Raw genomic sequence first — 10,671 nt, 5'->3', positions numbered from 1 at the left:
CCTTTATTTAACCCCAAAATCTGCTATCAATTAATTCAGTGTTCAATTTTATCAAGTTCACTAAGTATTTTAAGTTATATACTTATAAAAACACCTATTGATATTATATAAACATCTATTGAAATAATTCTGTTGGCGTTCAATGAATAGGTAACATATGAAATGTTGGCATTCGAGGAAGACATCGGCAGTATACATCTTTGTAGATCGCACGATTATTTCAGGTGATCCTGTCGTATGGCACTCCGCTCATTGATTTACGGTCTTTTGTTTTACATTTTAATTAGTCACTTCAAGTCAGATCAAAATAGCACTTTATCCATTCGACTCCTCGCTCCTGTGGATTCAAGAAACTCTTTGTGGGTCCGTAGATGGCACGTACGAGTAAAAGTTTCTTCTATAAAACGTGTCACGGTACTTTTTTTTTTATCCCAAATTCATGTATTTGGTTTTGATGTTATATTGGTTATTCTCATCGGATTTTGTCTAATGCTTAGTCCGTTGCTGTGTGTGTTACATTTTAATGTTGTGTCGTTGTCCTCCTCTAATATTTAATGCGTTTCCCTCAGTTTTAGTTTGTTACCCCGATTTTGTTTTTTGTCCATAGATTTATGAGTTTTGAACAGCGATATACTACCGTTGCCTTTATTCTTCCTCTATTCAGAAATACCTTTCCTTAGAAGTATACCCTCCTTTCCGCTAACCTGGTTTACTATTTAGCAAAATCCTCCAATCAAATGCATTTTTAATTTTGTCTTGCCTTAAGTATGCATGGAATATTTGCCACTAAACGCAAGCGACAAAATTAGTGGAACTCGTTTTTTTTTAGATAGACTTTAAGTAAAACCAGAGTAGATTTAACTTTTAATGTTAATTTTATACACAATAGACAATATTTATTCGAACAAACATCTTTTCAATTCAAAACCAATATTTAAAGATTAATTGAATGTCTTGAATTTATTTTGATATGAAAATCTGGTTTCTCTACATTCATGTTTGAATTAAACGTGATAAAAAAAATTCCGATTTCAAAAAATGTCACTACCGATATGATATGATAGTTTAATTGACACTGATTCCAAAAAAAATATATAGTCCATCTAAATTGCATTAACCAAGGACCTCATATGAAAAGATCTTTATTATATATGACGAATGAGTCACATCACCATACATGTAGTTTTAAATAGAAGGGGAGAAAATTCGAACTTAATGTCAATGTACAATGTACCCTTTAAACCAAAATGTATGTGTTACGACATTTTGCAACTAACAGTTTCGTAAATAAACTCATCATAGATACCAGGACTAAATTTAGTATATACGCCAGACGCGCGTTTCGTCTACAAAAGACTCATCAGTGACGCTCTAATACAAAAAAGTAAAAAAAAAAAAAGCCAAAGAAAGTACGAAGTTGAAGAGCATTGAGGACCAAAATTCCTAAAAGTTTTGCCAAATACAGCATGTACAGTAAACGTATGTTGTCTATATTTTATACAGTTTTGAAAAGAGGTGATAATAAACCAAAATCAAAATTTAGACCTTGACTTTATTTGTTCCCTTTCGGTCAAAGGAACTCTCATAGAAAACCTGGATGTAATCTGTGTTAGTGATGTCACTGGTTCAGACGAATTGATAATCTAATTATTATTAGGGCTAGGTGGTCGGGTTGTCTAGCGCGTCCGGCACAGTGCAATGCAGATGAGTGCCACGATATCTCAGTAGTATAAAATCGAATCCCGGCAAGGGGAGAACTTCCGTAAATCTAACATTTGATAACTGACATGTACCAAATACAATTAATCTGTGATAGTTTCATGGCTATTATCATTACCGATTTAGTTATTCCGTTGCTGTGGGCAATTTTTTAAAATTATTTTTTTAGTTTTGTTCTAATCCTTTTACAAAGTAGAAGTAAAAGATACCAAAATGCACACAAATACAAAATGTAGATAAAAGAACAAACATAATATGTAATACAACAGAAATCAAACACAACAAAATACAAACGATCAAATATAAAAATTCGTAATTTAATTAGGAAGCACAAAAAGTTAAAAGCAAAAGGAAAAACAAGCCTAAAAATATCAAAAGTTAAAAAAAGAGAAAGTATAATTTCAAATTGAAATGGCCTTAAGCCCCAGTCCCACTAGACCACGATCGCACCACGCTCATTGCGATCTAAAATAAATTTAGATCGTGGTGAGGTCGCGGTATGAGCGGCATAAAACTGTTAATTTCCGTTGCTTTCACGATGCTACTACGTCCTAATTACGCTTCTACAACGATCCCGCTACGATTAAACCACGTTCTCACCGCGCTTATTCTGCGACCTCACTACGCTTATAAAGATCTTTCTACGCTCTTCACGTTCTCACTACGACCATACCACGAGTTATCCGATTGCAACACGATCTTACTGCGATTATAGCACGTTCTTACCACGATTATACTACGTTCATACTGCGATCTTACTACGTTCTCAGCAATACCGTTAATGTTTCATATCAATATAGTTCCATTCCTTCTATTTCTGATTAAAACGAGATTTCTCGGAAACAATACAGTCATACCACCAAAGTCTACTACATGTAGAACACGTGGGCGTGGTGGTAGGGGTTGATGTAGAGGGAGCAAAGTATGAACGCCATACTAAACTCCAAATAGTACACAAGAAACTAAAATTAAAAATAGTACAAGACTAACAAAGGCCAGAGGCTCCTGACTTGGGACAGGCGCAAAAATAGTGGGGTTAAACATGTTTGTGAGATCTCAACCCTCCCCCTATACCTCTAGCCAATGAAGAAAAGTAAATATAACAATACGCACATTAAAATTCAGTTCAAGAGAAATCCGAGTCTGATGTCAGAAGATGTGACTAAAGAAAATAAACAAAATGACAATAATACATAAATAACAACAGACTACCTGCAGTTTACTGACATGCCAGCTCCAAACGTCAATTAAACTGATACTTTACACATAAGTAGTATAATACTTGTGATCAAGATATGTCGGAACGACCAATCAAACCTAAATTACAACCTATTGCTGGTCCATAAAGCTCAAATGACGATATTTTAGTGAACGATAGCAGAGATGACACAGATGTGTCAATATATATAGGAAGATGTGGTTTGAGTGCCAATGAAACAACTCTCCATCAACGTAAAAATCTATAAAAGTAAACCATTATAGGCCAAGGTACGGCCTTCAATACGGAGCCTTAGCTCACACCGAACAGCACGCTATAAAGGGCCCCCCCCAAAAAAATACTAATGTTAAACCATTTAAACGGGAAAAACCAACGGTCTAATCTATGTAAAAACGAGAAGCATGGCTGAGCCGTCAGAGCAAATGGTTAAATACATTCAGACAAACAAAATCTAGGGAGTTTTTTTTATATATGTTATGTGAAAATGACAATAAAAATGATGGTCATAGTGTGAACGTAGTAAGGTCGTGAGAAGAGCGTAATGAGGACGGCAAGGGCGTACTATGGTCGTGAACAGCGTGGTAAAGTCGTAGTGGAAGCGTAGTTGGGTCGCGGTGAGAACGTGATGGTCGTAGTAAGGTCGTTATAACGTTGCTGTGAGATCGTAGCGTAATCTCTCCGAATAGAATCACGCTTTCGCTACGCTCTCGCTACGATTGTACAGCGACCTTTGCGATCATACTACGATCTTAGTGCGCTCTCACTACGCTTCTACTACGACCTAATTTCGCCACGACCGCACCACGATTGTTTTGAGCATGTTCAAAGATGGCCACGCTCTTCACGATCTTGAAGACCTCACCACGACCGTGGTACGACCTTACTGCGACCTACACGATCGTACCACGATCATCAAAATTTGCATTTTTTTCACAGATCGTAGTGCGATCGTGGCCTAGTAGGACTGGGTATTATCAGATGTCAAAATCAATAACTGGAACACATCAAGCAAATGGAAAACAGCTGTCACATTTCTGACTTGGTTATTATTTCACTGTGTATGAAATGGTGCATTACCTTAGTTTTATAGATTTGTAAACCTCTCAAATGTACATGAATGACGATCGCATTATATTGACAACATTATAATTATTCTCATTTTAATAACATAAATTAAGCCGTGAGTTTTCTCGTTTGATTTTTTTTTAAATCTGTCACTTCGGGGCCTTTTTTAGCTGACTATATTGTATGGGCTTTGCTCATTGTTCAAGGTCATATGTGAAATATAGTCGTTATTTTCTGTGTCATTTGGTTTCTTGAGGAGAGTTGTCTCTTCGGCAATCATACCACATCTTCTTTTTTTTGTAAAAAAAGTAAAAAAAAATACAAATATGGAACAACAATCATGATCAACACTCTCGTTTCCTGGAACATTACTTAAGAAAAAATGTGTCAAATAAGAAAATTATCTCTCAAATGGACAAGATGTGGTATCAAACGTCTTTTAACTTCCGACACTAAAGGAGACAACAACGTTTTACTGGTATTAGACTGGTTTACGATTTACGTCATTGTATATATCGCCTATATTACGCCAATACGATGTCACGGTAATAGCTTTGTTGTCGTCTGGTAACGGATAAACAATACTAGTTAGTCAATATAATACTTTTTTTCGTCATGGGTCGCATACGCAGGGGAGGACAGTTCATCAAAAAGGATAAATTAAAGCGCTCTTTGAGAATGAATAATTTAAATAGCCTCAGTCGGGAAGACCACACTTATACTCTCACTAATAATTCGCAAGATGTAAGTTTTTGTGAGTTGGCCGTTGGACAATCGGTGTCCGTTCACAGTGACCCTTCTTTTGACGAAACATGGAAAGAAGGTCGTCGGGTAGTCGAACTGTTCCACCTCGCACAGAATCTCTTCTGCAAAATGTGTAACTGTCCCTTGCAGTTAATTGACACTGTCGGCGAACGGAAGTACGGCCTTGGTAGCATTTTGTTCATACCCTGTAGTAGCTACAGTGCTTGTAACAGTGTGGAAACGGGAAAAAGAAGTGAGACTGGTACATTTGTAGTGAATTCAAAAGTTGCATTAGGTAAGAATTTACAAGATTCTCTCTAGATTCTGTATGCTATTTTTTCTGGGTGGAGAAGGTGTATGGTTTCATGTCTTGTATAAATAAACCTGCCTCACACCTCTCCTTTTCTTTCTTGAATTCCCCTCTATTCTGGTCTGGGGTTTGGGATGAAAAAGTGTAATTTTTAGGGGAAGTGCTGCCCACATTTTTTATGAATCTGGACTTCGTCATTTTTATGCATTTATTTTTCAATTTTTACCCCCTCCCCCTTCTAGTTCAAATTACAGGAAGTAATTCCCATTTGTTGGTTTATATGCCTAACCGGTTTTAAAAGGTAGTCTTCGTACACGTGCAGTTTTTGGATATAACATATTTATGTACTATGTATACTTTTATTTAGTGACCATTTTGGTGAACTTTATTTAAAATTTTAACTGCACAATTAAGGTGGATAAATACAGAAAAATGACTTAAGTACATGTTGGTATATAATTTTTTTTAGGGTATACAGTATTATTAGTGAATCATTAGTCATTATAAGAAACTTATATGAGTCTTTGATCTATAAGTATAAATGTAGATATGGATTTACAATCATATAAATAAATTATATATAAAAAATATTATATTCCAAAGAAGTCAGAACTTGAAATATTCTATTGTAATATTTAGATTTAGTATTATCTAAATTACCAATATGAGGACTGTTGTTTCACATTAAGCACAATATCAATGTTTTTAGATTAAAAATACTTGATTTTTTAGGAATGATACATGCAGGAATTGGAGCCACACATGTCAACAATTTTCTTGGTGCATTGAATGTTCCTCTTGTGAATTCCTCCACCATCAAGAAAAAGGAAAATGAAATTAGGAAAAAAATATTTGAAGTTGCAAGAGAATCATGTCAATCAAATCAAGAAGGAACAGTTAATGAGTAATGGAAAGGTAATTTAATAATAATATTATTTAGGCAGATATTTCTTAAGCAATGTTTTGATAATTTTACAAAGTATATATAGTAGAGTATGATGAGGACTGTATATTTAATTTTGCCCTTGCCGTCCGAGAAAATTAATTAGGTTTATACATGATTCAGATCTTGGTTATAATTTTAGGTTCAGGGTCAAAATTTAAAATTAGATTAATTGCTTTGCTGACCACAGCTGGATACGACCTCAGAGATCAAACCTGAACAGTTGGGGCAAAATTGGATACAATATTCAAACTTGATACAGGTTTAAATTGGAATGTTTTTTAGCACCCCCTTTTTTCATTTTTGTGCAAATTACGCTATGCTGTTGTGAATTGACCCTCCCAAATTTTTAACCCCCACCCCCTTTTTTTCAAAAAAAAAAATTATGATATATACACTGCATGAAATGATACGTTTAAAAAATTTATTCATATATTAAATTTCTAGTTTTGAATTTAATGTCTGATTTATGAAGAATTATTTTAGTAGTTTATTAAAGTTTCATAATTTTGTTAAATTTCCTATTTATTTAAGTTTAATTTCGATTTATGGGTTATTAAATTTGTCATTTATTTGAAAAATAATACCAGTTTAAATTTGTTATTTAAAAGATTTAAATCTAGTTTATCACCGTTAAATTTGTCGTTTAAACATACGTTTATTTTTTAACAAACTACTAATATAAAACAATTTTACTGAAATTTAATTTGGATTAAATAACAAGTTTAAACTAATAAACTTTCCTTTCGGTAAATTTGAAATTTAATGCCAGTTTTCGTAACGTGTGTATGTATGTTGTTTTATATCAATGATTATTTCTTCGTCAACAAATTAAGGCTTCAATACTGTCAGATAAATACATGGTGTACAAATTAGAAAGAAAAAAAGACAACTTTACGATCGGGCTTATCATAATTGTCCAAAAAGAAAGACTTTCGTTGCAAAAATATTAACAACTTGTAATACGTAAATAATTATTCAAATCTTGAAAATCTCCAAATCTTTAGAGATTGTCAATAAAGTAAATGACTGTCTTCGTCAGATTTCCATGGACATTCTGGTTATCTTTTTATCTTTCTCAATAACAGAAAATACAAAACACAACAAAAAACAAGAGCTCTATAAATAATGGCTACATGTAAATCTCATCGTTTGTTTTTTTATCGTTTTATGAGGGAATAATTAAGTAATGAATAGTTTAAACAACATGTATTTATCGCAGTACATAAACACATGCAAATAGAAGATATTTTTAGAAACAAGCAGTCTTGATTATCCCCCTTATTATAGACTAAATATATTTTGCATTTTGACTTTCTTCTTCCACTTGATAATATCTATCATTATCATATTTATACGAAATGAACTTCTATACAGTGCACTTTGTCAGATATTTCTTAAAGATCGTATTATTTTTTTAAATAATATTTATATGGGATGTAACTCTTTTTGTCAACAATGATATCTGCGGAAAATATTCATTTTTAAAATAAGTTATCTCCCATTACATTTGAAAAGCGTAAATATTAAGATAACATTTTATAAAACATTTCTTTTTCTTCTTTTTTTTATATTCAACACTGTTTTACGGATGGATGGATTATCCTTTAAAAAAGTTAAAAAAAAAAAGCCGCATACTAGTATAAAAGGGCAAAATAAGAAAAAGTAAGAGCTGTTTTAGCGCAAATTTCAAAATATTCACGAAGTACACGGGATCTTTTCTTTTTTCCAACTTGTCGTAATTTGCAACTTACTCTTTCGCAAATAATGTTACCCGTTTGTACAACATAATTCGCTTTTCCGTATGTGAAAGTTACGCGGGCGCATTTAATTTGCGCGCATTGTTTGATTATCTTCATACGTTTGTGCGCATTAGTTTTTCAGAAACACTGTGACAGGTAAATTAAGATAATCCACATTAAAAATGACTGTAGTTGTATTGAACTTGAACATGTTCAAATTTTGAATTACATATTTTTTTTCATAATTCTGTATTTTTTTTTTTATTTTTTTTTAAAGAAATCGAAGACTTAAAAGCAGACTGCAATAAGGACCTCAAATTGGATGTATTATTCATTTTATCTATTTGTTTCATTCGTAAACACAATCTTACGTTTTGGACAGGTCATATGTGCCTTCCTCTTTTTCTTATTTCCTATGAGTTAAAAAACGATTATACATTTTTAAACAAATCGTGCATTATAAAATTGAGAATGGAAATGGGGAATGTATCAAAGTGACAACAATCCGACCACAGAAAAAAAAAAACCAGCAGAAGTTTACCAACAGGTCTTCAATGTAACGAGAAATTCCAGCACCCGGAAGCGTCCTTCAGTTGGCCCCTAAACAAATATATACTAGTTCAGTGATAATGAACGCCATACTAATTTCCAAATTGTACACAAGAAACTAAAATCAAAATAATACAAGACTAACAAAGACCAGAGGCTCCTGACTTGGGACAGGCGCAGAAATGCGGCGGGGTTAAACATGTTTATGAGTTCTCAACCCTCTCCCTATACCTCTAGCCAACGTAGAAAATAACAATACGTACATTTAAAATTCAATTCAAGAGAAGTCCGAGTCTGATGTCAGAAGATGTAACCAAAGAAAATAAACAAAATGACAATTATACATGAATAACAACAGACTCCTAGCAGTTAACTGACCTGCCAGCTCCAGACTTCAATTAAACTGATTGAAAGATTATGATTTCATCATATGAGTATCAGGCACAATCCTTCCCGTTAGGGGTTTAGTATCATACCATCATAACATATATGAATAGAACATAACCCGTGTCATGGCAACATGACGACCTGATTTGAAAAAAACAAAGAAACAATTGCAATAAATTCAGGATCTTCTTTTGAAATCATACAGTGAAGATCACTTCTAATCTCCCGATAGAACTGTCAAAATAATCTGTCCGAGGACACCAATTAACTCATCATAGATACCAGGACTAAATTTAGTATATATGCCAGACGCGCGTTACATGTACGTCTCATCAGTGACGCTCGAATCCAAAAAAGGCCAAATAAAGTACGAAGTTGAAGAGCATTCAGAACCAAAATTCCTAAAAGTTTTGCTAAATACAGCTCAGGTAATCTATGCCTGAGGTAGAAAAACCATAGTATTTAAAAAAAAATCAATCAGTTCTAGGTAGAATTGTCTGAATCAGTCTTAGGATAGAACTATCTTAAACAGTTAGTCGTAGAACTGTGATCAGACCTGACCAAATCAATTCTTACCGTGGAAATGTCGGCAGAAGTGACTAAATCAGTTCTTACCGTAGAACTATCAACAGAACTGTCTAAAAGTTTTCTAGCTGTAGAACTGTCCAAACCTGTCAGGATAGTATAAAGCAGTTCTAACTGAGGCCAGTGCAGTTACGGGCATATATATATAATTTTTCTAAACATCACCACAACAATAATAGATCTGTAAATTTGCTTTCGCAATTGTTTTGTTCTTTAGTTCCTAGCCGGGATTCGAACTCATGCTATTGAAATATCGTGACCGTTGACCAGGTGTTACTTTTCTTCGTCAGTTTTAATCTGGCGTCTTAATACTGCACATGATATATAAGGTTTGAAGATGGAATTGTTACAGATCAGCTGAGATATCTATAATATACAAGTCTAAATTTCAAAGAAATGTTCAAACCTACATATATATTCATAAATAAACAAGTCGTAATTAAATATATTTATATATATATATATATATATTATTCTTTAGACTTATTTATATTCAAGACAAAGAGTTCTTAAAACTGTTCTATAGACAGAACTGACTAAATCAAATATAGCCAACTCATTTCTAATCGTAGAACTGTTCTAGTCGTAGAACTACATCTGAAACTGTTCTAGGATAGAACTGTCAAGAGCAGTTCTAGGTAGAACTATCTAAATCAGTTATAGCTTAGAACTGTTCTAGCTAGATCTAGAACTGTCGAAAAGGTGTCAGGATGACAGCTCTATATAATATCCGAGAACAGTTCTCCTGACAGCTTCTGACAGTTTTGGTGAAAGGTTTGAAGTTATCTCCACTGCAGATGTCTACTGAATCCAATAATCAATGGCTCGATTCTTTACATAATGGGAAATTTATAGGTAAAACTTTTTAAAAAGAAAGAGCAATTTTTGCCTCCCCCTCTCCCCCCAAAATTAGCAAAAAAATCTGAATAAAATGTACACTTCGTATACTAGTATATGCGCAATGCAAGGCGGTGTTGTCATAGAAGTTAGAAATAAAAAGTACAGCGGGGAGGAAGTTATATCCGAGGAAGTCACGGATCAGATCTACTCTAACATAGTAAGGTTGATTTTGTAGGCACTTATATATATCGACCTTATATATTTACCAATATATTTCCAATGACGTAACATAATATGTATATATCTGTGTGCACCTTATCTACTATTGTACCTATCTGATCACGTGACAAACAATCCACTTTATATCCCAGCTGTAGGTTCGAGAAAGCATTCTAGTAAAGTAACTTTATAAATTTAGGTCAAAGTTAAAGATGTCAATATACTAATTACTTAAGCAATTTGAAGGAAACCATAAAAAAATCCCCCTTTTTCTCCTCACTTCTAGACGGTTTGAGCAATAACCAACAGAGTCAATCCAATGTGGTATGTTTATTTGTAGTACTATTTC

At 33.6% G+C, this 10,671-nt stretch overlaps 1 long non-coding RNA gene across 1 annotated transcript in view; it reads left to right on the top strand.

Moving 5' to 3' along the window:
• Positions 1 to 4,482: 4,482 nt before the first annotated feature.
• LOC143053841 (uncharacterized) overlaps positions 4,483 to 10,671 on the top strand; it is a 67,074-nt gene continuing 60,885 nt past the window's right edge. The window contains exons 1-2 of the long non-coding RNA XR_012971476.1: positions 4,483 to 5,042; positions 5,790 to 5,972. This is a non-coding gene — a long non-coding RNA (uncharacterized LOC143053841). The remainder of the gene's footprint in view (positions 5,043 to 5,789; positions 5,973 to 10,671) is intronic.

Source organism: Mytilus galloprovincialis, chromosome 12 (assembly GCF_965363235.1).
Source record: "Mytilus galloprovincialis chromosome 12, xbMytGall1.hap1.1, whole genome shotgun sequence".
Classification (NCBI taxonomy): Eukaryota; Metazoa; Mollusca; class Bivalvia; order Mytilida; family Mytilidae; genus Mytilus; species Mytilus galloprovincialis.
The sequence above is the reverse complement of the archived record's forward strand: the minus strand, read 5'-3'. Positions and strand labels throughout refer to the sequence as shown.